The 21,572-nt window shown below is 45.5% G+C and overlaps 1 pseudogene across 1 annotated transcript in view; it reads left to right on the top strand.

Moving 5' to 3' along the window:
- The window catches only part of LOC111548861, a 40,106-nt pseudogene extending 24,512 nt beyond the window's left edge, over positions 1-15,594 (top strand). Inside the window, exons 3-6 of the transcript XR_003307368.1 lie at positions 13,976-14,067; positions 14,138-14,690; positions 14,786-15,376; positions 15,472-15,594. The product of XR_003307368.1 is annotated as a tRNA (guanine(10)-N2)-methyltransferase homolog (transcript). The remainder of the gene's footprint in view (positions 1-13,975; positions 14,068-14,137; positions 14,691-14,785; positions 15,377-15,471) is intronic.
- Positions 15,595-21,572: the final 5,978 nt, after the last annotated feature.

The following is a 21,572-nucleotide window of genomic DNA, read 5'->3' as shown; positions in this document are numbered from 1 at the left end:
TGTAAAGGCCAATGGGAAGAGGCAAAACTTGGGAGAAAGTTTGAAAGGTTTGCCAGCTGAGAAGTATAAGAGTAAAATGTAGGCTGGGTGCAGTGGCTCATACCTGTAATCCCAGCACTTCGGGAAGCCGAGGTGGGCAGATCACTTGAGGTTTGAAACCAGCCTGGTCAATATGGTAAAACTCCATCTCTACTAAAAATACAAAAACTAGCGGGTGTGGTGGCACGCACCTGTAATCCAAGCTACTGGAGAATCGTTTGCACCTGGGAAGCAGAGGTTGCAGTGAGCCCAGATCATGCCACTGCACTCCAACCTGGGCAACAGAGCAAGACTCTGTCTCAAAAATAAAGAAGAAGAAAAAGAAAAAAGAAATTGTGAGTGAGAACTGGCAAGACAAAGAAGAGAGATTTGAGAAATGGTATAAAATATGATGGAGGTCCTCTTCAGGGTGATTTGAAAGATGAACATAAAAATTGGAATCCCCCTCCCTTTTTTTCTGACACGAGATCTTGCTATGTTGCCCAGGCCAATCTTGAACTCCTGGGCTCAAGGGATCCTCCTGCCTTAGCCTTCCAAAGTGCTGGGATTACAGGCATGAACTACTGCGCCCGGCCTGGAATTACTTTTTAATTACCTTTGTTTACTGGACTGTGCATCCTGAATACAACTCCATCCAAAAACGGGGCCATATGGGACCCTTGCTTATAATAAGATTATAGTAGAAAACAAGAAAGAAAATGATCTTTGAGTCTCTTCAGTTTTGTATGAGACAAAGGCGATGCTAAGAGAAGCAATTGCCTGGAGATACAAGGTAACCTTGACAACAGGAGTCCCGACCCTACCCCCAAATTCACAGAAATTTTGATGTAGACTCCAGAGGGCTTAGAATTGAGGGGTTCATACTAGTATTTATTATTATTATTATTATTAGAGACAGGGTCTTGCTCTGTTGCCCAGGCTGGAGTGCAGTAGCATGATCATAACTTACTGCAGCCTTAAACTCCTGGGCACAAGCAATTCTCCTGTCTAAGCCTCCAAAGTATCTGCGACTACAGGCACAGGCCACCACACCCAACTAATTGTTTATTTATTTTTTGTAGAGACAGAGTCTTGCTATGTTGCCCCGGCTGGTCTCAAACTCCTGGTCTCAAGCGATCCTCCCACCTTGGCCTCCCAAAGTGCTGGGATTACAGGCATCAGCCACTGCACCTGGCCACACACTAATATTTTTGAAGTTCTCAAGGTGTAGGAAGGCTTCACTGATATTTGAATTATATAGGAATTATTAACTACTAGAAAAAAATGCGAAGAAAATCTGAGACTCCCACTCCCTCCCCTGCCAGCTAGCAACTGATGAATAATCAAGTCTGAAACACTGTTTCTAGCTCCCCAAGTCTAGAAGAGTTTGCTAGGCTGTTACAGCACAGCACACCTGTGACAGAATAGTTGTCATTGTTCTTCTTGATGCTGAGTTATTTTAGTAAGCCTGCATAGTGCTCACCTGGAATTCTGTTCTGAGCCTCCCTCACCAGTTTCTTTGGCTCTTTCCAGTTCTAGCGATTTGTAAACCACACATCTATCTGTAATCTATGGGGTTGCCCAACCAGCAGGGTTTGGATGCCACAGTAGCTTTTCCCATGACATCTGATATGAAACTAGAGCCCCAAAAGGAATTTCCCTAATCATATAAACTGACAAACGCAGCCCAAATAGGACTGTCCCTCCCCTTGGGAATGATCTTGCTTGGGTCCTCAATGCATGTTTATGGAGAATCCCACTGAACAGTGAGATCTGGAGGGCAGACATTACGTCTTCATCATCTGCTTTCCCTGTGGCCTTCCCCAGTAGATACAGCATCTAAGAATTCCTGAATAGCCACCATTTACCTGGCTGCCCAGGCTAAAATCCTAGGAGTTGTCCTTGGCTCTGATCTTGTTCTTACACCACATATCCAAGGTGACAGCAAATCCTATTAAATCTGTCCACTTCTCCCCATCTGTCCTACCCTAGCCACCATCATTTCTTGCCTGAATGAGAGCAGCAGCTCCTAAGTCAGAGTATTCCTTTGAAAACAGGAGTCAGATCATGTCACTCCTTCCAATGGCTCCCCTCGAGCTTTAACTAAAACCCAAAATCCTGACTGTGCCCTGAAAGACCCCCATGGGCTGGCCCTGCCCATCTTTCTGCCCTCTTTTCCTGCCTCTCTCCCTCTGGCTCTCTCTGCTCCAGCCTGCAGATCTTGATGAGGACTCAACATAGCAAACATGTCCCTCCCCCAGGCCTTTGCACTTGCCATTCACTGCACCTGAGATGCTCCTGCCCCAAAATTCTGCACTGCTCAGTCCTTCATTGTATGTGAGTTTTTGTACACCTTTTCTTTTAAAAGTCCTTCACTGGCCGTCCTCTCTAAAAGTCCATCTCCTATCACTCTCTATCCCCTTACCCTGATTTATTTGTCTTCATAGCATTTGTCCCTGCCTGTCACTATAGTGCACACATACAGACACACACACTCTCTCTCTCTCTGTCTCGTTAGAGACAAGATCTCACTTTGTCGCCCTGGTTGGAGTGCCGTGATGCGATCATAGCTCACTGTAACCTCAAACTCCTGGGCTCAAGTGACCCTCCTGCCTCCTGAGTAGCTGGGATGGCACTGCACCTGGCTGTGTTATATTTTTAATCGGTTATCTGTCATTGCCTTTCTCTTGCACAAGGATGTTAGCTTCTGAGCTGACATCAGAGGCTTGGTTTGCTCCACTGTTGAGTCCCCAGTGCTACAGCTTGGCTGCTTTGTAATTATTTGTTAAATGAATGAATGAATCCTGTGTTGAAATGAATACAGGATGAAGTACCTTGTTGTTAAATTAATGACAGAAAGGAGATTTTAAAATTAGGGTAGTGTGGATTGCCATGAGGATGATGTGGCCATCATCCTCATCCCAGGCCAGCCGCATCAGCATCTCTTGGAAGCTAATTAGAAATGCAAGTTCACAGGCCCCCCCCTTTAGACCTACTGAATCAAAAACTGCGGGGTCAGGGGCCAGGAGCAGCCTGCATTTTAACAAACCTTCCAGGTGGTTCTACAGCACACTCAAACTTGAAACTGCTCTCGGCTAAGGTTCCCTGAACCAAGTGTCTGACACCTAAGCCCACGCTCTTTCCCTTCCCCACCATTGTTCCCATGGAAAACATGGGAATAAGCAATAATGATGATCCTGGTAAAAAGGGGGCAGCTTGGCAAAGACTCTGCTCGTGAAAGCAGAATTCACGAGGAACGCATGCTGCTGTGAGTACTGGAGCTCTAACTTCAATTGTTTAAACCTCAAAGGGGCTGGCCTGGCACCTCCATGGAGTCTTCAGAGACTGAAGGTCCTTGGATTTTTCTGCTCTGCCGTACTCAGCATGGAGCTTCCATCCTCAAGGTCTCATCATAGTTCCAGATGGCTGCTAAAGCTCCAGTCATCACATCTATGTTCCAGGTAGGAAGCATCAGGGAGAAGGAAAGGACACAAAGGGTCCATGCTGTGCTCTTCTTACAGAGACCTCAAAACAAAAGCTAGTGTTTTCATCTCATTGGCCATGCCAACTGTTCTGAGAAATATCTTCTTTTAATTGAGCACACTGCTCTCCAGAATAAAACCAACGCTCTGTTACTAAGAAAGAAAGAGAGAATGGATGCTATGCAGACAACTAGTAGTGTCTTCCATACCAGCTGTCTTTCTGTGCCTCAAGATGTAGGAAAGAATGATTCCAATTCTCATCTATTTCCCAAGGAAGTTCCAAGTCCTCTCCAAGACTGATGCAAATTCTCCAAGTATTTATAGGCTGGTGATCACCTCCGGCTCCTTTCTGCTGAGTTAATTCCATTTATGGATTAGATCACTATCCTGCATGTTCTGGCCATTTGGGGTCAATCCAGTGGTGGAACCCAACCACTAACCCTGTGTGTACACACACAGACACACACACACATACACACACACACAGACACACACACACATACACACACACGCAGATACACACACACATATACAAACATATACACATACACACACACACATATACAAACATATACACATACACACACACACATACACACACAAAAACACACACATACACACACATACACACAAAAAAACATACACACACATACACACACACACATATATACACACACACATACATACACAAACGCATACACACACACGCATACACACACACACATACACACACACATTTGCAGGGAATTTCTGTGTGTAACAGACTGTACTTAAGATTGCAGGGGATGGGCTAAGAGCTTACATCACAGCAGAAGATGGAAAGACCTGCCCGTGTCTACCCAACTAATAAGATTCATACAAAACAGTTCAATTCACATGGATTATAGAACATTAAATATTCACGTGCTTAAAAGACCTTAGACATTGGCTGTTTGGTCCCATTTGAGGGGCCTTATCCAGCGCAAGTGCCCCATTCTCCTCCTCATTTCCATACCCTAGGTCATAGGTGGCTTCTGCGGAACTAGCATGAGACAGAGGTCCCTGTGCAGGTCATCTATGGAGGGAAGGAGTATTCTCAGGAGGGACTTGTAAGGAAGTGAGGGAGTCAGGACAGGGCAGGGGGAGAAGCCAGGCAGGAATGTGGGGACATTGGAAGCCTAGCCTCAGCCAGGTCCCACCAGAAGCTCCGGACTGTGGAGGGAACCACAGATTTATCCCACCTTGAGCCCAGGGACTTGGCCTCTTTGATCCCTGTATAGGTCAGTCATTGAATGAGGATGGGGCAGTGTGATCTCAGAGGCTTCTTGGTTGTGGGGGTTCCCAGTTGAAGGGTACAACCGACACGCCCAGTAGGAGGAGCCTGGGTGTTTCATTCCTGCAATGGGGATCTGGGCAGGTCACCAACAGTGCCTGTGATTATTCTGCCTTCTCCATGGCCTCTAGAAATGCTAAATTCTCTTCCCTTATGTAGGCAAAGGATGTAACCTCCCCACCACCCCAGCTCCCCACTCCCAAACACGCTTTTGCAAACCGATCAAACCAATTTACCTGCTCGGCAAAACACAAGCCAGTTCCAGGCCTGGATTTAGAAGGCAAAAGGTTTCAAAAAGCAGTTCTGTTTTCCTCACTAGATGCTGGATACCTCGAAGGCCTGACTCTGAATCCCAGGCTGAATGCACTCATCTCGCCCCGGGCTGTAGGCCGTGGAGATTTGTGTTTGTCTGTTTTTCTGGCAAAATTAAATGATTTGCCTCGTTAGCCCACCTTTCTAAACTGTGGGGTCAGTGGGCCTCACCAGCTACTCCCACCCACTGTCGGGGAGGGGTGACCACCTCCACGTGACCTACTCATTAGCCTGGGTCCATCAGCAGCTGATGCTGAAGCTCTTGAAGGAATTGTGTAATCCTGAGCTGTGCAAGTTTATTTTCACTAAAAATACACCCTGAAACTGGGGCACGATGAAGGATTGCTGACAAATGGGGAACAGGAATGAAAAAAAGACTCCGGGGCTGTCTGATTCCTCACTGAGTCACCTCCAAACCATCACAGTTGAGCTCAGTGCGGACCCTCTCCGCCCCTCACTGCCATCAGTAAAAGTTCAAGCAGCTCACTGCGGCTTTGGGGGGCTTGTGAGTCACTGTTAGGAGACGCCGCTGCTGTCATGCAGCCCCTCATTTTCCCAGGAAGAAAACGGAGTGAGAGAGGAAGTGACTTTGCCCTGGGTCAGGCCACTAAGTGGTGGTGGAGTCAGGGAGAGTCCATGTTGGCTGACCCGTAGGTCAGCGCTTTCCCTCCTGTCTCCTTGTGCCTGAACTTCCTATGTGCTTCCTAAGGAGGTGAAGGCATCCTCACTCAATCAGTAAAGAATGCTTTCAGGCCGGGCGCGGTGGCTCAAGCCTGTAATCCCAGCACTTTGGGAGGCCGAGACGGGCGGATCACGAGGTCAGGAGATCGAGACCGTCCTGGCTAACACGGTGAAACCCCGTCTCTACTAAAAAATACAAAAAACTAGCCAGGCGAGGTGGCGGCCGCCTGTAGTCCCAGCTACTCGGGAGGCTGAGGCAGGAGAATGATGTAAACCCGGGAGGCGGAGCTTGCAGTGAGCTGAGATGTGGCCACTGCACTCCAGCCTGGGCGACAGAGAGAGACTTCGTCTCAAAAAAAATAAATAAATAAAATAAAGAATGCTTTTAGCTTCAAGTTGCAGAAAATCAGAGCAATGACCACTGGGCTGTAAGGACAATAGTGCTTACCTAACGAACCCTCCAGAGGAAGATTATCAAGAAGGATCCAGGCTCTCTCCACACTGCCTTTCTCAGCATTTAGACTTTTCAGCCGCAAGCTTATTGCCTCATGTCATAAAATGGTTGCCACAGCTCTGGACATCAAGTCCTCATAAATGATATCCAAAAGCTAGATGGAGTTTTACACACACACACACACACAGAGAGAGAGACAGAAAGAGAAAGAGAGAGAACGAGAGAGAGCTGCAGTCTCCCTACATAGCCATCTCTTCTATAGGGAAGCTCTTTCTTCTATAAGGAAGGAAAAACTTTCCTTACAGTTAATTGGCCAGAATACAATTAATTAACTCCCAGCATCACACAGGGACTTTGTATTGAAAAAAAGACAAGAACAACCTGAAGAACTGAAAAGATGGCGGGGGCGGGACGGTGAAGATGTCTTTTCATTCAGGGGCTGCGCCTGCAGCCCTGGCTGTGTAGGTCCATGCTAGAGGGTGTCTGAGAGCAGAAGTGGAGGGGCTGGGGGAATCTGGGAGAGGCCCGCCGATTTTCTGGGAGGAGGCATCCAGGGACGGGCTTTGGGAAGCTCTAGGAAAAGGGTGGGAGAGCCACGGCGAGGAGGAGAGAAGGGCAGTGAGGGCCAGGCTGAGCCGCTGGGGCTGGGGCTACTGGCTAGCAGGGGCATGTGGCTGAGAGGCCAGGTGGGACAGCTGGGAGAATCCAGCCCCACGGGCAGCACCTGCACCACCCTCCCAGCTCCACCTCTGCGGCGTTGAATAACCTAGTCACATTGCTCCTCTCCTGGGGGGTCTCAGCTTTTCTCTCTATTGCATGAGAGTTTCATTCATTCCGTTTTTCATTCTCTCTTTTATTTATTAGTCACTCATTCAACAAATACTTACCAAACTCCTGCAGGCAGCATGTAACGTCAGAGTTAGCAGTGATATTAGTTGACTTGCTTAGTTAAGCCTCAGTTTCCTTGTCTGCAAAACGGAGATGATCGTTGCACCTGTCTCCAGGCTTTCACGTTGATTACAGGAATGTGCTATGTGTAAAGTGCTGCCAACGGGGCCTGGTACATGGTAAGTGCTCGGCCAATGCTAGCTGCTGTCTTTGTGTTCCATGGAACTGTGCTGGACCCTGGAGATATGGCGATGAGGAAAGCAGGAGAACTGCTGCCCTGTCACTGCCAGTCTAGTGCAGGATTCCTCAAATCCCGTGATCAAATAATCTCTCAAAACAGAATGGCGATAAATGGTGGTAGGAGATTTGAAGTGGTATCACAGGGTCCCATGACCCTAGGACCTGGCCAGGCATGGGGATCACGGAAGGCTTCCATGAGGAAGCAGTTCTCAGGCCAAGATCTGAAAAATGAGGGTGCTTCACTAGGCGAAGTGGAGAAAGAAACCTTCCAGGCAATGGGAGCAGTGTGTGTGCAAACCCTGAACTGGGTGAAGCCAGCATGCTGGAGAGACTGAGAGGAGGCCCAAGGGTCCCAACTCTGGGGGGCAAGGAGATCCCAAACAGGGAGTCAGGGCTGCTCGAGCCTGACCCTAGGACCTTATTATAGACTTGGTGTTTTATCCTCAGTGAAATGGGAAGCCATTGGATGGCTATCAGCAGAGGAATGACATGATCATTGTGTGTGTGTGTGTGTGCCTAAAAATACATATCTCAGCCACGCACAGTGGCTCAGGCCTGTAATCCCAGCACTTTGGGAGGCCAAGGTGGGAGGATCGCTTGAGGCCAAAAGTTTGAGACCAGTCTGGGCAATATAGTGAGACCCTGTCTCTTAAAAAAAGTCGGGGGTAGGTGGAAGGAGACTTTTTCTGCCTATACTTTTGTACCTTTCTAATTTTGAACCATGTGTTTACCAATTTAAATCAATCAATCAAAACCTTAAAATAAAGCAGCTCCTCTGGCTGCCACGTGGAGACCAGAGAATGGACCGAGAATAGAAGGCAGCAGGTCAGTGAGGCACCCACCAGGATCGTCTGCGGTCACACCTGAGGTTCATTTCTTCAAGCCAAGGAAATCAAGGACAAGAATACACAAGGCACACAAGGAGTGAGGTTAAGAGCAGAGGTTTAAATAGGCAAAAGAAAGAGAAATGCTCTCCTTCCTGCAGAGAAAGAGGAGCTCCCAAGCGGGCGTTCCAGTTCCATGGTGAAATGCACCGGGTTTTATAGATGAGCTTGAGGAGGCAGTGTCTAATTTACATAGGGCCCAGAAGATTGGTCAAACCAGGTGTTCCATTTACATAACTCGGGAAGAAGCTGGCTTCCCCATCCTAATCTTTTTTTGAGACAGAGTCTTGCTCTGTCACCCAGGCTGGAGTGCAATGGTGTGATCCCAGCTCACTGCAACCTCCACCTCCTGGGTTCAAGTGATTCTCCTGTCTCAGCCTCCCAAGTAGCTGGGGTTACAGGCACATGCCACCATGCCTAGCTAATTTTTGTGTTTTCAGAAGAGACGGGGTTTTGCCATGTTGGCCAGGCTGGTCTCGAACTCCTGACCTCAACTGATCCTCCCTCCTTGGCCTCTCAGAGTGCTGGGACTACAAGGGTGAGCCACTGCGCTTGGCCCGTAAACTTTTATTATGCAGATAGGTCCTCCACCTGGCTGGCTCCGTGTTCCCTGTTTCTTTCTGTACACGTCGTGACAAAGAAAAGGGAAAAAGGAGCCTCCATGTTGAAGATACCTGGCTTCCGAGAGGCTTTTCCTTTTGGCACGGCTGCCAGCATTCACCTGTGCAAGTTTCCAGCTTCCTTATCTATGTCTGCACTCGATTTTACACGCTGCTTTTTGTTAGAAAAGAAATGATTTGGGGACTGCTTTTTGTTAAAAGGGAGGCCTTAGCGAGGACTCTCTTACCCTCACTAGCTGCCTAAATCATTTCTTTTTAGCTCCTGTGTCAATGGGAGGCTTACACTGTGGGGGTATAGAGAAGCAGATGGAGTCAAAGACATTCACGAGCCGGGCGCAGTGGTTCACACCAGTAACCTCAGCACTTTGAAAGGCCGAGGTGGGCGGATCACCTGAGGTCAGCAGTTTGAGAACACCCTGACCAACACGGTGAAACCCCGTCTCTATGAAAAATACAAAAATTAGCCGGGTGTGATGGTGGGTGATTGTAATTCCAGCTACTCAGGAGACTGAGGCACGAGAATCACTTGAGCCCGGGAGACGGAGGTTTCAGTGAGCTGAGATTGTGCCACTCCACTCCAGCCCGGTCAACAGGGTGAGAGACTTCCTCTGAAAAAAGAAAAAGAAAAAGAAAAAGAAAAAGAAAAGAAAAGAAAAGAAAAGAAAAGAAAAGAAAAGAAAAGAAAAGGAAAGGAAAGGAAAGGAAAGGAAAGGAAAGGAAGGAGGGAGGAAGGAAGGAAGGAAGGAAGGAAGGAAGGAAGATTCATGAAGTAACACAGTTCTCTGATAGCCCCTTCCAATGTGATTCTGCCCTCATCTGAATCTGAGTCTGAGAAACAGGAAACAGGTTTCCCTGGGGACCTTTTGTCCAACGCTCCTTTGTCTCTAAAAGATGCTTGCTTTGCACTGGTGACAGAAGTGGAGTCTAAAGAAAGAACGCAGGACCTGAACAAAAACAGCAAGGGACGGTGTTAGAGGAGGACCACTCCGGCAGCCTCTTCCCTCCAGAGCTGTTTCCTCTGCCTGGCAGAATCCTGGATGTTGGAGTACTCAGGGGATTCATCTACCTATAGTTGCAGGCACACATATGGTTCATTGGTACCCACATGATGTTCTGAGCGCGCCCTGTCTAAAGTAACAAGAACCTGCTAGCTCATGGGAAACCTCTCACATGGAGAATGAAGCCAATTCTATGACTTGAAGTTTGGGGGAGTGTTTGTTGAACGGAATAGTTGACTTCTGTTTAAAATGCAAATACCTGGCTGGGCGTGGTGGCTCACGCCTGTAATCCCAGCACTTTGGGAGGCTGAGGCGGACGGATCATGAGGTCAGGAGATCGAGACTATCCTGGCTAACACGGAGAAACCCTGTCTCTACTAAAACTACAAAAAAATAGCCAGGCGTGGTGGTGGGCGCTTGTAGTCCCAGCTACTGAGGCAGGAGAATGGGGTGAACCCAGGAGGCGGAGCTTGCAGTGAGCCGAGATCGCACCACTGCACTCCAGCCTGGGCGACAGAGCAAGTCTCCGTCAAAAAAAAAAAAAAAAAAAATGCAAATACCTTTAGGAGAGACAACATATGCAGCTAAAATTCATCCAACAAGAGTACAAAGCAACCCTCGTAAAGCTGTGAGCCACATGGCTCAGTTTCACAATAGGGTCATAGTCAAAGAAACGCAGTTCACCAACAAAAGTAATTCCAATTTGTCAGTTTCTCATACACAGACACATCACCTGACCTAAAAACTGCACTCAGGTATTTATGCAAGAAAAATGAAAACGTATGTGCACAAGAAGATCTTTACATGAATGTTCATAGCAACCCTATTCAAAACAACCCCAAACTGGAAACAACCCGAGCATCCATCAACTGGTAAATGTCTAAACAAATTGCGATGTGCCTGGTATATTACTCAGCAATAAACAGCAGCAAAGATGGATGCATGCAGCAACATGGATGCCTCTCAAATGAAAGAAGCCAGACACAAAAGGCTAATCACTGTATGGTTACATGTATGTGACATTCTGAAAAAGGACAAAACCATAGGGACAGAAATTAAATTGAGACAGGTTGAATTATCTTTTTTTTTTGAGACGGAGTCTCTTTCTGTTGCCCAGGCTGGAGTGCAGTGGCACTATCTCAGCTCACTGCAATCTCCGCCTCCTGGATTCACACCATTCTCCTGCCTCAGCCTCCAGAGTAACTGGGACTACAGGCGCATGCCACCATGCCCGGCTAATTTTTCTGTATTTTTTTAATAGAGACGGGGTTTCACCATGTTAGCCAGGATGGTCTCGATCTCCTGACCTTGTGATCTGCCCACCTCGGCCTCCCAAAGTGCTGGGATTACAGGTGTAAGCCACCGCGCCCGGCCTGAATTATCTTTAATGCAAATCAGTCGTTGCCAGGAGCAGGGGCTGGAAAAGGAACTACAACCTATGAAATCTCTGTATAGGTTGATGGTGTAACTTTGATATGTGATTGGCTTTGTGGCTTGCTCCTCTGTATCTCTCTGTATTCACATCTGTGAGTGTATATAAAGATGAATACTGCAGGTTTGTTTTTTACTGGCTCGAGTAGAGAGAGGGTACCCTGGACACCTCTACACCCAGCTCTCTGTCCTCTCTTTATTACTTGATCTCGGGTGAGGATGGATTCTTCAACACTGTTACAGGAAACAGCAAACATCCTTCTAAGTAAAAGGGCATAGGGGAATTTTCAAAGTAATGGAAATGTTCTGTACCTTGACTGTGACGGTGGTTACATGGCTGTGGGCGGTCATCAAAATTCACTAAACTGTACACCTCCAAAAGTGAATTGTACTGCATGTAAATTACACCTTGATAGACCTGACTTGGAAAAAAAGCCCTCACGTTCCTTGCTTGTTTTTCTCACTCTGTGAAGTGGATATGCAGTCTTTAGCCACACTTCTTTAAAATCCCTTTTTTCTCCCACACGCTGCTTTTGTCTCCTCTCATTTTGTCCCTGCAATAAAGGAAACTCCTCCCCCAGGTGGAGTCTACTCTCCCCATGCTCTCTGCCCTTCCCCAACCCCTGCAGTTCTGTGTCTCCCAATCGTGCATCATAAAAACCCAAAGACAACATCTGGGTGGGAAGGCTGGAAGTCTTTTTTTTTTTTTTTTTTTTTAAGAACATGCTATCGTTCTTGCTTTTATTATTATTTTTAATTGACACATAATTGTGCAGATTTATGCAGCACAGTGTGATATTTCAATACATGTATATGATACGTAATCATCAAATAAGGATAATTAGCATATACATCACCTCAAACATTTATCATTTCTTTGTGTTTGAAACAGGCAAAATCTGCCTTTCTAATTGGAAATATACAATAAGTTGTTATAGTTGCTCTACAGTGCTGTAAAATACTAGAACTTATTCCTCCTATCTGGATGCACTTTTGTATCTGTTAACCAACCTCTGGCTGTCCTCCCATCCTACCCTCCTCTGACTCTAGTAACCATTATTCTACTCTCTACTCCTACGAGATCAACTTTTTCAGCTAACACATGGAAGTAAGAACATGCAGTATTTATCTTTCTGTGCCTGGCTTATTTCACTCAACATCATGTCCTCCAAATTCTTTCACGTTACCAGGAATGACAAAAGTTCATTCTTTTTGATGGCTGGATAATATTCCATTGTTCATATATACTACCTTTTCTATTGAGGAACACTTAGTTTGATTTCATATCTTGGCTCTTGTGAATAGTGCTGCAATAAACGTTGGCGTACAGATATATTGACAAACTGATTTCATTTCCTTTGGATATTCACCAAGTAGTAGGACTTCTGGATCATATGGCAATTCCATTTTTAGTTTTTTGAGGAACCTCCATAATGTTTCTATAATGGCTATACGAATTTACCTTCCCACCCAATGGTGTATAAAGAGTTCCTCTTTCGGCTGGGCGCGGTGGCTCACGCCTCTAATCCCAGCACTTTGGGAGGCGGAGGCGGGCAGATCACGAGGTCAGGAGATTGAGATCATCCTGGCTAACACGGTGAAACTCCATCTCTATAAAAATACAGAAAATTAGCCGGGCGAGGTGGCGGGCGCCTGTAGTCCCAGCTACTCGGGAGGCTGAGGCAGGAGAATGGCGTGAACCCAGGAGGCGGAGCTTGCAGTGAGCCGAGATGGCGCCACTGCACTCCAGCCTGGGCGACAGAGCAAGACTCCGTCTCAAAAAAAAATAAAAATAAAAATAAAAAGAGTTCCTCTTTCTCTGTCTCCTTGCCAGTATTTTTAAATTTTGTCTTTTTAGTAACAGCCATTTTAATGAGGGTGAGATTGTACCTCATTATGGTTTTGATTTGCATTTCCTGATGATTAATGATGTTAAGCATTTTTCTCATATGCCCATTGGCCATGCATATGTCTTCTTTTGAAAAATGTCTGTTCAGATTATTTGCCCATTTTGAAATTAGATTATTCGGCTTTGTTGTTATTGTTTTGCTGTTGGATTGTTTGTCTTCCTTATATATTCTGCTGTCAAACTCTTGGCCTCAAGCCACCGTCCCTTGGCTTCCCAAAGCACTGAGATCACAGGTGTGAGCCACTGCACCCGGCTTTTATATATTCTGTTTATTAATTCCTTATCAGATGAATAGTTGCAAATATTTTCTCCCATGCTGTAGGTTGTCTCTTCACTCTGTTGATTGCTTCCTTTAAGCACTGAAGCTTTTTAGCTTGGGGTAATCCCATTTATCTATTTTCACTTTTGTTGCCAGTGCCAAAAAACCTTTAGCCCCGAGCAATGTCCTCCTGAAGTGTTCCACCGATGTTTTCTTCTAGCAGTTTTATAGTTTCAGGTCCTGCATTTAAGTCTTTAATCCATTCTGATTTGAATTTTTCTATATGGTGACCGATAAAAGTCTAGTTTCATTTTTCTGTATATGTATATTCAATTTTTCCAGCAGCATTCATTGAAAAGACTGTTTTTTCACTACTGAATGCTCTTGGTGCCTTCGTTGCAAATCAGCTGGCTGGTCTCAGTGGAGACTCTGCTCTGGGAGGGAGAAAGAGGTAGGAACTCGTGGGAGCCACGAAGGTGCACGGTAGGCAACTACAACGGTGCTGCCATGCACCGTAAACAGGTATCTGCTGCTCATGATCCAGGAGCACCTGGAGTTGCACCTGCTAAATCCTGAATTGTAATTGTCTGATGTTGAAGCTTAAATGCCTCAGGAAGTAAAGTCTTTGCTTTCGTTTTTTGGAGGTCAGTTCGCCAGCAGTCAAGAAACCTGGAAAGTCGCCATTTTAAATTCTTAGCATTCCCTCTCAAGATATTGCAAGAAATTTAATGGAATGGAGAGTCTATGTGTGACCTATGGAATCATGGACAATCTCCCGAGGAGCGGTACAGTTCTCTTAAAAATTACCCTCTGGAGAAGATGGTTCAATTTCTACGTTCAGACTCTACATATAAAATAAAGATTCACACTTTTAATAAAACACTGACACAAGAAGGGAAAAATTAAGAGAACAGATGCACTTGAATGTCTGCCATTTGAAGAAAAAGTGAACCTAAAGAAACCACAACATATATTATTATGGTTTGGACCCAAACTGCCTTCCTGAGAAGCCACGTAATATTTATTTTGGTAGATGGATTTCAGATGGATGGAGGGCACTTATTAAATCATACAGTGTCAAAAAGAGGCACTTTGTTGGAAATACAAGCATGGATGCTGGTTTGTCATTCATCATGGCTAACCATGGAAAGGGAAAGAAAATGATATTGTCTTTGATCCATTTGTTGAAACAGCAGTGGACTGTAAGTTGGGTCTTCTCGAAACTCACTCCAACCAAATGGATAAGGTTCTGTCTAAGAAAGCAAAGGAAAGCTTTTCTATTCCTCTTGACAACGAGTTCTTCTAGGTGGCCTCCTGATAGCATCTGCTCATTTTGGTGCATATGTTTATGGGACAGACATAGACCACAACACAGTTCGTGGCTTGGGAACGGCCAGTAGGAAAAAACAGCTATGGAGAGGACCAGATGAAAACATTAGGGCCAATCTTCGTCAATATGGTTTAGAGAAGTATTACCATGATGTCCTGGTTTCAGATGCATCTAAATCTTTCTGGAGAAAAGGTACACATTTTGGTGTAATCATTACTGATCCTCCATATGGTATCAGAGAATCTACGAGAAGAACAGGTTCACCAAAGGCAATACCAACGGAGATAGAAAAATGTCCAGAAGGCCACATTCCTGTTTCCTTGAGTTATCATCGGAGTGATATGTTTTTTGACTTGTTAAACTTCTCAGCTGAGACCCTTGTGTTAGGTGAAATACTAGTCTATTGGTTACTAGTGTATACACCAGAATACACTGAAGAGATGGTGCCCTGGCATCCTTGCCTGAAACTCGTTAGTAACTGCGAGCAGAAATTTTCCAGTCACACATCAAGGTGTTTGATCACAATGGAAATGGTGAAGAAATTTGAGAACCAGGACAGTCTATGTGTGAACTACGGGATCATGGACAATCTCCCAAGGAGCTGTACAGTTCTCTTAAAAATTACCCTGTGGAGAATACCATTTTCTTCAAATGGTATTCATATCTACAAAGTGATCATTTTTTTGCCATACCAAGGTCACAATTCCTTCCGTGAGAAATATTTTAGTGGGGTAACGGAAAAAATTGCCAAGGAAGAACAATCCAGCCAGGAATGAAAATTAAGATTTTGACTATGAAGAAAGGATGAGAATTTGATAGAAAAGACGTCTGGATGTGAACTTTCATGTATGATTCCAACAATATGTACTGTTTTAAAATATTTTGTATAAAAATGGTACAAAGTAAACTGAGCAATGCTTTTAAAGTTATCTTTGTTTTATAGACTTTTTTGTTGTATGTGTTACCTTTTTTTTTTTTTTTTTTTTTTTTTGAGATGGAGTCTCGCTCTGTCACCCAGGCTGGCATGCAATGGCGTGATCTCGGCTCACTGCAATCTCTGCCTCCTGGGTTCAAGTGATTCTCCTGCCTCAGCCTCCTGACTAGCTGGGATTACAGGTGCATGCCACCATGCCCAGCTAATTTTTGTATTTTTAGTAGAGACAGGGTTTGCCCATGTTGGTCAGGCTGGTCTCAAACTCCTAACCTCATGATCCGCCTGCCTTGGCCTCCCAAAGTGCTGGGATTACAGGTGTGAGCCACCGTGCCTGACCATGTTACAGGTGTGAGCCACCATGCCCGGCCATTAAATAAGATCCAATCTTTTGGATTTGATTTAATTTATATTTGTACTTTCAAGTATTAAAGGAGATTGACTCAAAATAGTTTTTTAAAACAATCTAGAAAGGGAATTAATATTGTTGACTTTTAAAACATATCTGCTGGACATATTATAAGCAATTAATAGTAGTTAAGAATTTGTTCATTAAGACCGAGTAGAGGGGCTCACGCCTGTAATCCCAGCACTTTGAAAGGCCAAGGCGGGCAGATCATTTGAGGTCAGGAGTTCAAGACCACCCTGGCCAACAGGGTGAAACCTCATCTCTACTAAAAATATAAAAATTAGCCGGGCATGGTGGCAGGTGCCTGTAGTCCCAGCTCCTCAGGAGGCTGATGCACGAGAATCACTTGAACCTGGGAGGCGGGGGTTGCAGTGGGCTGAGATCACACCACTGCACACTCCAGCCTGGGCAACAGAGTGGGACTCCATCTCAAAAAAAAAAAAAAAAAAAAAAAAAAAAAAAAAAAAAAAAAAAAAAAACAGAAAAAGAAAGAATTTATTCATGAGGTGGATTTGTTTAATTTGGTTTATGATTATCATCGATTTACATTGCCACTAATAAAACATACTGAGAATTTCTAAGAAAACAAAAACGAAAGCAAGAAAATCAGTTGGCGGCCAGGCGCGGTGGCTCAAGCCTGTAATCCTAGCACTTTGGGAGGCCGAGACGGGCGGATCACGAGGTCAAGAGATCGAGACCATCCTGGCTAACACTGTGAAACCCCGTCTCTACTAAAAAATACAAAAAACTAGCCAGGCGAGGTGGCAGCGCCTGTAGTCCCAGCTACTCGGGAGGCTGAGGCAGGAGAATGGCGTAAACCCGGGAGGCGGAGCTTGCAGTGAGCTGAGATCTGGCCGCAGCACTCCAGCCTGGGTGACAGAGCAAGACTCCGTCTCAAAAAAAAAAAAAGAAAATCAGTTGGCTATAAATACATGGATTTATTTCTGGGTTTTCTATTCTGTTCCATTGATCTACATATCTGTTTTTATGCCAGTACCATGGTTATTTTGGTTAAGATGTCTTTGCAGTATATTTTGAAGTCAGGTAGTGAGTTGATTCCAGCTTATTCTTTTTGCTCAGGATTGCTTTGTCTATTTGGGATCCTCATAAGAATTCTAGGGTTTTTTTTTTTCTGTGAAGAATTTCATTGGTTTTTTTTTTTTTTTTTTTTTTTTTTAGACGGAATCTGGCTCTATTGCCCAGGCTGGAGTGCAGTGGTGCGATCTGGGCTCACTGCAAGCTCTGCCTCCCGGGTTCACGCCATTCTCCTGCCTCAGCCTCCTGAGTAGCTGGGACTACAGGCGCCCGCCACCACGTCCAGCTAATATTTTGTATTTTTAGTAGAGTTGGGGTTTCACCACGTTAGCCAGGATGGTCTCGATCTTCAGACCTCATGATCCGCCCGCCTCAGCCTCCCAAAGTGCTGGGATTACAGGCATGAGCCACCGCGCCCGGCCTTCATTGGTATTTTGATAAGGATTACAATTGAATCTGTAGATCTCTTTTGGTAGTATGACCATTTTCACAATATTAATTCTTCCAATTCATGAATATGTGACATCTTTCCATTTTTTGTGACCTCTTCAATTTCTTTCATCGGTGTTTTATCATTTTCCTTGTAAAGGTCTTTCACCTCCTTGGTTACTTTTATTCTTAGGTATTTTAGGTTTTTTGTATTAATAGTTATTATAGGTGAGATTACTTCCTCAATTTCTTTTTTGGCTAGTTCATTGTTGGTGTATAGAAACACTACTGGTGTTTATATGCTGGTTTTGTATCCTGCAATTTTACTGTATTTGATTATCAGTTCTAAGAGTTTTTTGATGCAACTTTTAGGGTTTTCTATCTAAAGTCATGTCATCTGCAAACAAGGACATTTGACTTCCTTCTTGCCAATTTTGATGCCCTTTTTTCTTTTTCTTGCCTAATTACTCTGGCTAACACAAGACTAGAAGTCTTATTGGGAGAAAGAGCCTTTGAGAAAGGGGATGGTGGAGAATCTGAATGGGCAGAGTTCTAAGTCCTGTCTCCAACAAAACAGTACCTCCACCCCATTGAAAAAAAAATGGTTTTGCTTAGCCTTTTAAACATTTGGGAAACACTGGATCTGATTGATATTCCTGGAGTCCCTTTCAGTTCTGACATTCTATAGTGCAATATTGGGCTAGGGAAATGCAAAAGAGTGAATATTCATTACTCGTTCTAATTTAATTTAATCCTCACAACAGCCCTATGAAGTGAGAGTTATTTATTTATTTATTTATTTATTTTGTATTTCTAGTAGAGGCTGGGTTTTGCTATGTTGGCCAGGCTGGTCTCGAACTCCTGACCTCAAGTGATCCACCTGCCTCGGCCTCCCAAAGTGCTGGAACTGGAAATACAGACGTAAACCATGCCCAGCCAATTTCCTGGAGTGCAGTGGCACAATCTTGGCTCACTGCAACCTCTGCCTCCTGGGTTCAAGTGATTCTCCTGCCTCAGCCTCCCGAGTAGCTGGGATTACAGGTATGCACCAGCATGCCTGTCTAATTGCTTGTATTTTTAGTAGAGACGGGTTTTCACCGTGTTAGCAGGAGGGTCTCGATCTCCTGACCTCGTGATCCGCCCGCCTCGGCCTCCCAAAGTGTTGGGATTACAGGCGTGAGCCACCGCACCTGGCCAAAGTGAGGGTTATTTAACTCAGTTCTTCCATATGTGAAATGTAGGCTCAGGGATTGGTGAAATGACTTCACCCCAAACACAGCCAGTGTGGATCTGCTGAGCTGCGCATGCAGACTCCACCATTATGTGCTTTTTAGGTCAACCCGTGGCACCCTCAGTACCTTAAGAGGGGTGCAGATAATGTAACAGGGAGGGCGGGCAGCGATTGGGAATGATGATTTCTGGCTAGAATAAAAGCCTCTACGGAAGAGTTCCCTTCAAGCTGAGCTTTGAAGGCTGGACAGGGAGCCTATTGGGAGCAGGAATGGGTGTGAACAAAAGCACAAGACAGGGAAAACCCAGGGTGAGTTCTGGGCAGCCCACGTTGGCTGGTGTGTGAGTGCGGAGCTAGGGAAGGCTCGTGTAGGAGAGGAGACAGATGGGTCTGGAGAGGCAGGTCAGAGAGGGGCTTACCTTAACCATTAAGTCCCCCTGGCAAAGAGGTGCTGCAGATTCTCCGCATAAGCAGAGAGAAAGAAAGAGCACCAGCTTTCTAAAGGCAAGAGTCTGCAGAATGTCGGGTTCAGAGAGAGGAGACTCGTTTTGCCTTCTTTCCATGTTCGCCAGGAGCAATGGCTCCAAGCCATAAAGGAGGATGAATTCATGAATGAATTAAACCAGTATTTATTCACCACCTCTCAACCCCAGGGTCTGCGCCAGATGCTTTCACTCATATTAACTTATTTAATTTTCATAATAAGCCCGTAAAGTAAGTGTTATTATTCTCAAACTCTCATTTGGCAAACAGTGCTTACTATGCTAGGCACTTTGCTTAGCCCTGGAGAGACAGAGACGAGCAAGACAGTGGAACGAAACGATTTAAAGCCCAAGGTTTGAATCACAATTCTGCGTTTTACTGCCTCCATGTCATTGGCTAAGTTAGCTCTCTGTGCCTCAGTTTTCTCATTTATAAAATGAACATCAGAACAGCACCTGCAGGGGACTCTTCTAAAGCCTATTAGAAAGCTTGGCTGCCGGAATGTCATGTGAACCCTCAGTTGCAGCTGATTGGGTAAGCGGCGGGTGCTCTACACGTAGGCAGCTAGCCCATTGGCCACGGGCTTACGACGTAGCCTATGGAAAAAGGGGTGGAGCATAGCAAATTCTCTCAATGAACTGGGAAATGCAGGGAATGAAGTCCAAGCAGAAGAAAAAAACAGTAATTTATTCACATGCATCCACAAAGGTTGGAAAGATAAGGCTGCGCATGGTAGCTCACGCCTGTAATCCCAATACCGTGGGAGGCTGAGGCGGGAGGATGGCTTGAGGCCAGGAGTTTTAGACTAGCCTAGCAACATAGTGAGACCCTGTTGCTACAAAAATAAAAATAATTAGCCAGATGGGGTGGCACACACCTGTGGTCCCAGCTACTTGGGAGGCCAAGGTGGGAGGATGGCTTGAGCTCCAGAGGTTGAGGCTGCAGTGAGCAGTGATCGTGCCACCCACTCCAGCCTGGGTGACACAGGGAGACGGTGTCTCCGGGGAATAAAAAGGTTGGAAAGAGATATGGATGCTTCCATTTTCTAGTTTTTGAAAACCACATGGTTTGACTAGTGAAGCCACACCTCCTACGATCTATCTGGTGCCGGTCAGTATTCAATACAGGTTCGCACGCAACGTCCCCACCACAAAGCTGCAAGCTGAATAGGCAGAGATTAATTGCCTCATTTGACAGATAAGAAAACTGAGATGCACAGAGCAAAGTGACTTTGAAGGGGCTCCAAAGCCTCCCATAGTGAAGCTGGTGTGTAGATTCCAGTCTGGCTCACCTCTGGATCTGCTCTGTCTCCATTACTCAGGCTTCTAGTTATTGTTCGTTTGTTTGTTTTTTGAGACTGAGTCTCACTCTGTCGCCCAGGCTGGAGTGCAATGGTGCGATCTTGGCTCACTACAGTCTCCCCTTCCCGGGTTCAAAGATTCTCCCGCCTCAGCCTCCCGAGTAGCTGGGACTGCAGGCACGCACCATCACACCCTGCTAACCTTTTTTTTGTATTTTTAGTACAGATGGGGTTTCCCCATGTTACTCAGGTTGGTCTCAAATTCTTGACCTCAGGTGATCCGCCCTCCTCGGCCTCCCAAAGTGCTGGGATTACAGGCATGAGCCACTGTGCCGGGCCAGGCTTGTAGTTTCAACTGGCTCACCAGGAGTTCAAGAGGAAAGCTCGTTCACTTTGTAGTTTAATAGAAATCAAAAATCATACCTACTACAGAAAACGTTGGAGATACGTTCAGGGTTGGAAATGTGGTACATTTCCAACTTTTATTTGGTACATGGTTTAAAGGTTGGAATGTGGTACATTCCAGCTTTTATTTGGTACATGGTTGAGATCCAGGCCGTTTCCAAACAGCCAGGACTGCACGTCAATTCCCTGTGCGCATAGACAGTGGACGAGATGGATGAGTAATTCAGAAAAATGGGCAACCCCTGAGCCCTGCCAGCTCTCCTCTGGGACACCTGAGAGTCTTTTTCAGCCTGTTAACTATTTTAGAAATCCTAAAAATCATTTTTGTGTGGCTATCCCGCAAAGTGGGTGCTGAGGAGTTAGGACAACTATCTAAACTGCTAAACTTGACCTCTGAGCTCTACAAATTGGCACCTCTTTCCAACTATTCTTACATCCAATCATCCAAGTGCCGCTGAAACTCCAGCCAGGATCATGCATTCACTCTTTCAACGTTTATTGAGCACCTACTATGTGCCAGGGACTGTCCTA

This window comes from Piliocolobus tephrosceles, chromosome 19, assembly GCF_002776525.5.
Source record: "Piliocolobus tephrosceles isolate RC106 chromosome 19, ASM277652v3, whole genome shotgun sequence".
Lineage (NCBI taxonomy): Eukaryota > Metazoa > Chordata > Mammalia > Primates > Cercopithecidae > Piliocolobus > Piliocolobus tephrosceles.
Note: the sequence above shows the minus strand (reverse complement) of the source record. Positions and strands in the feature narration are given on the sequence as shown.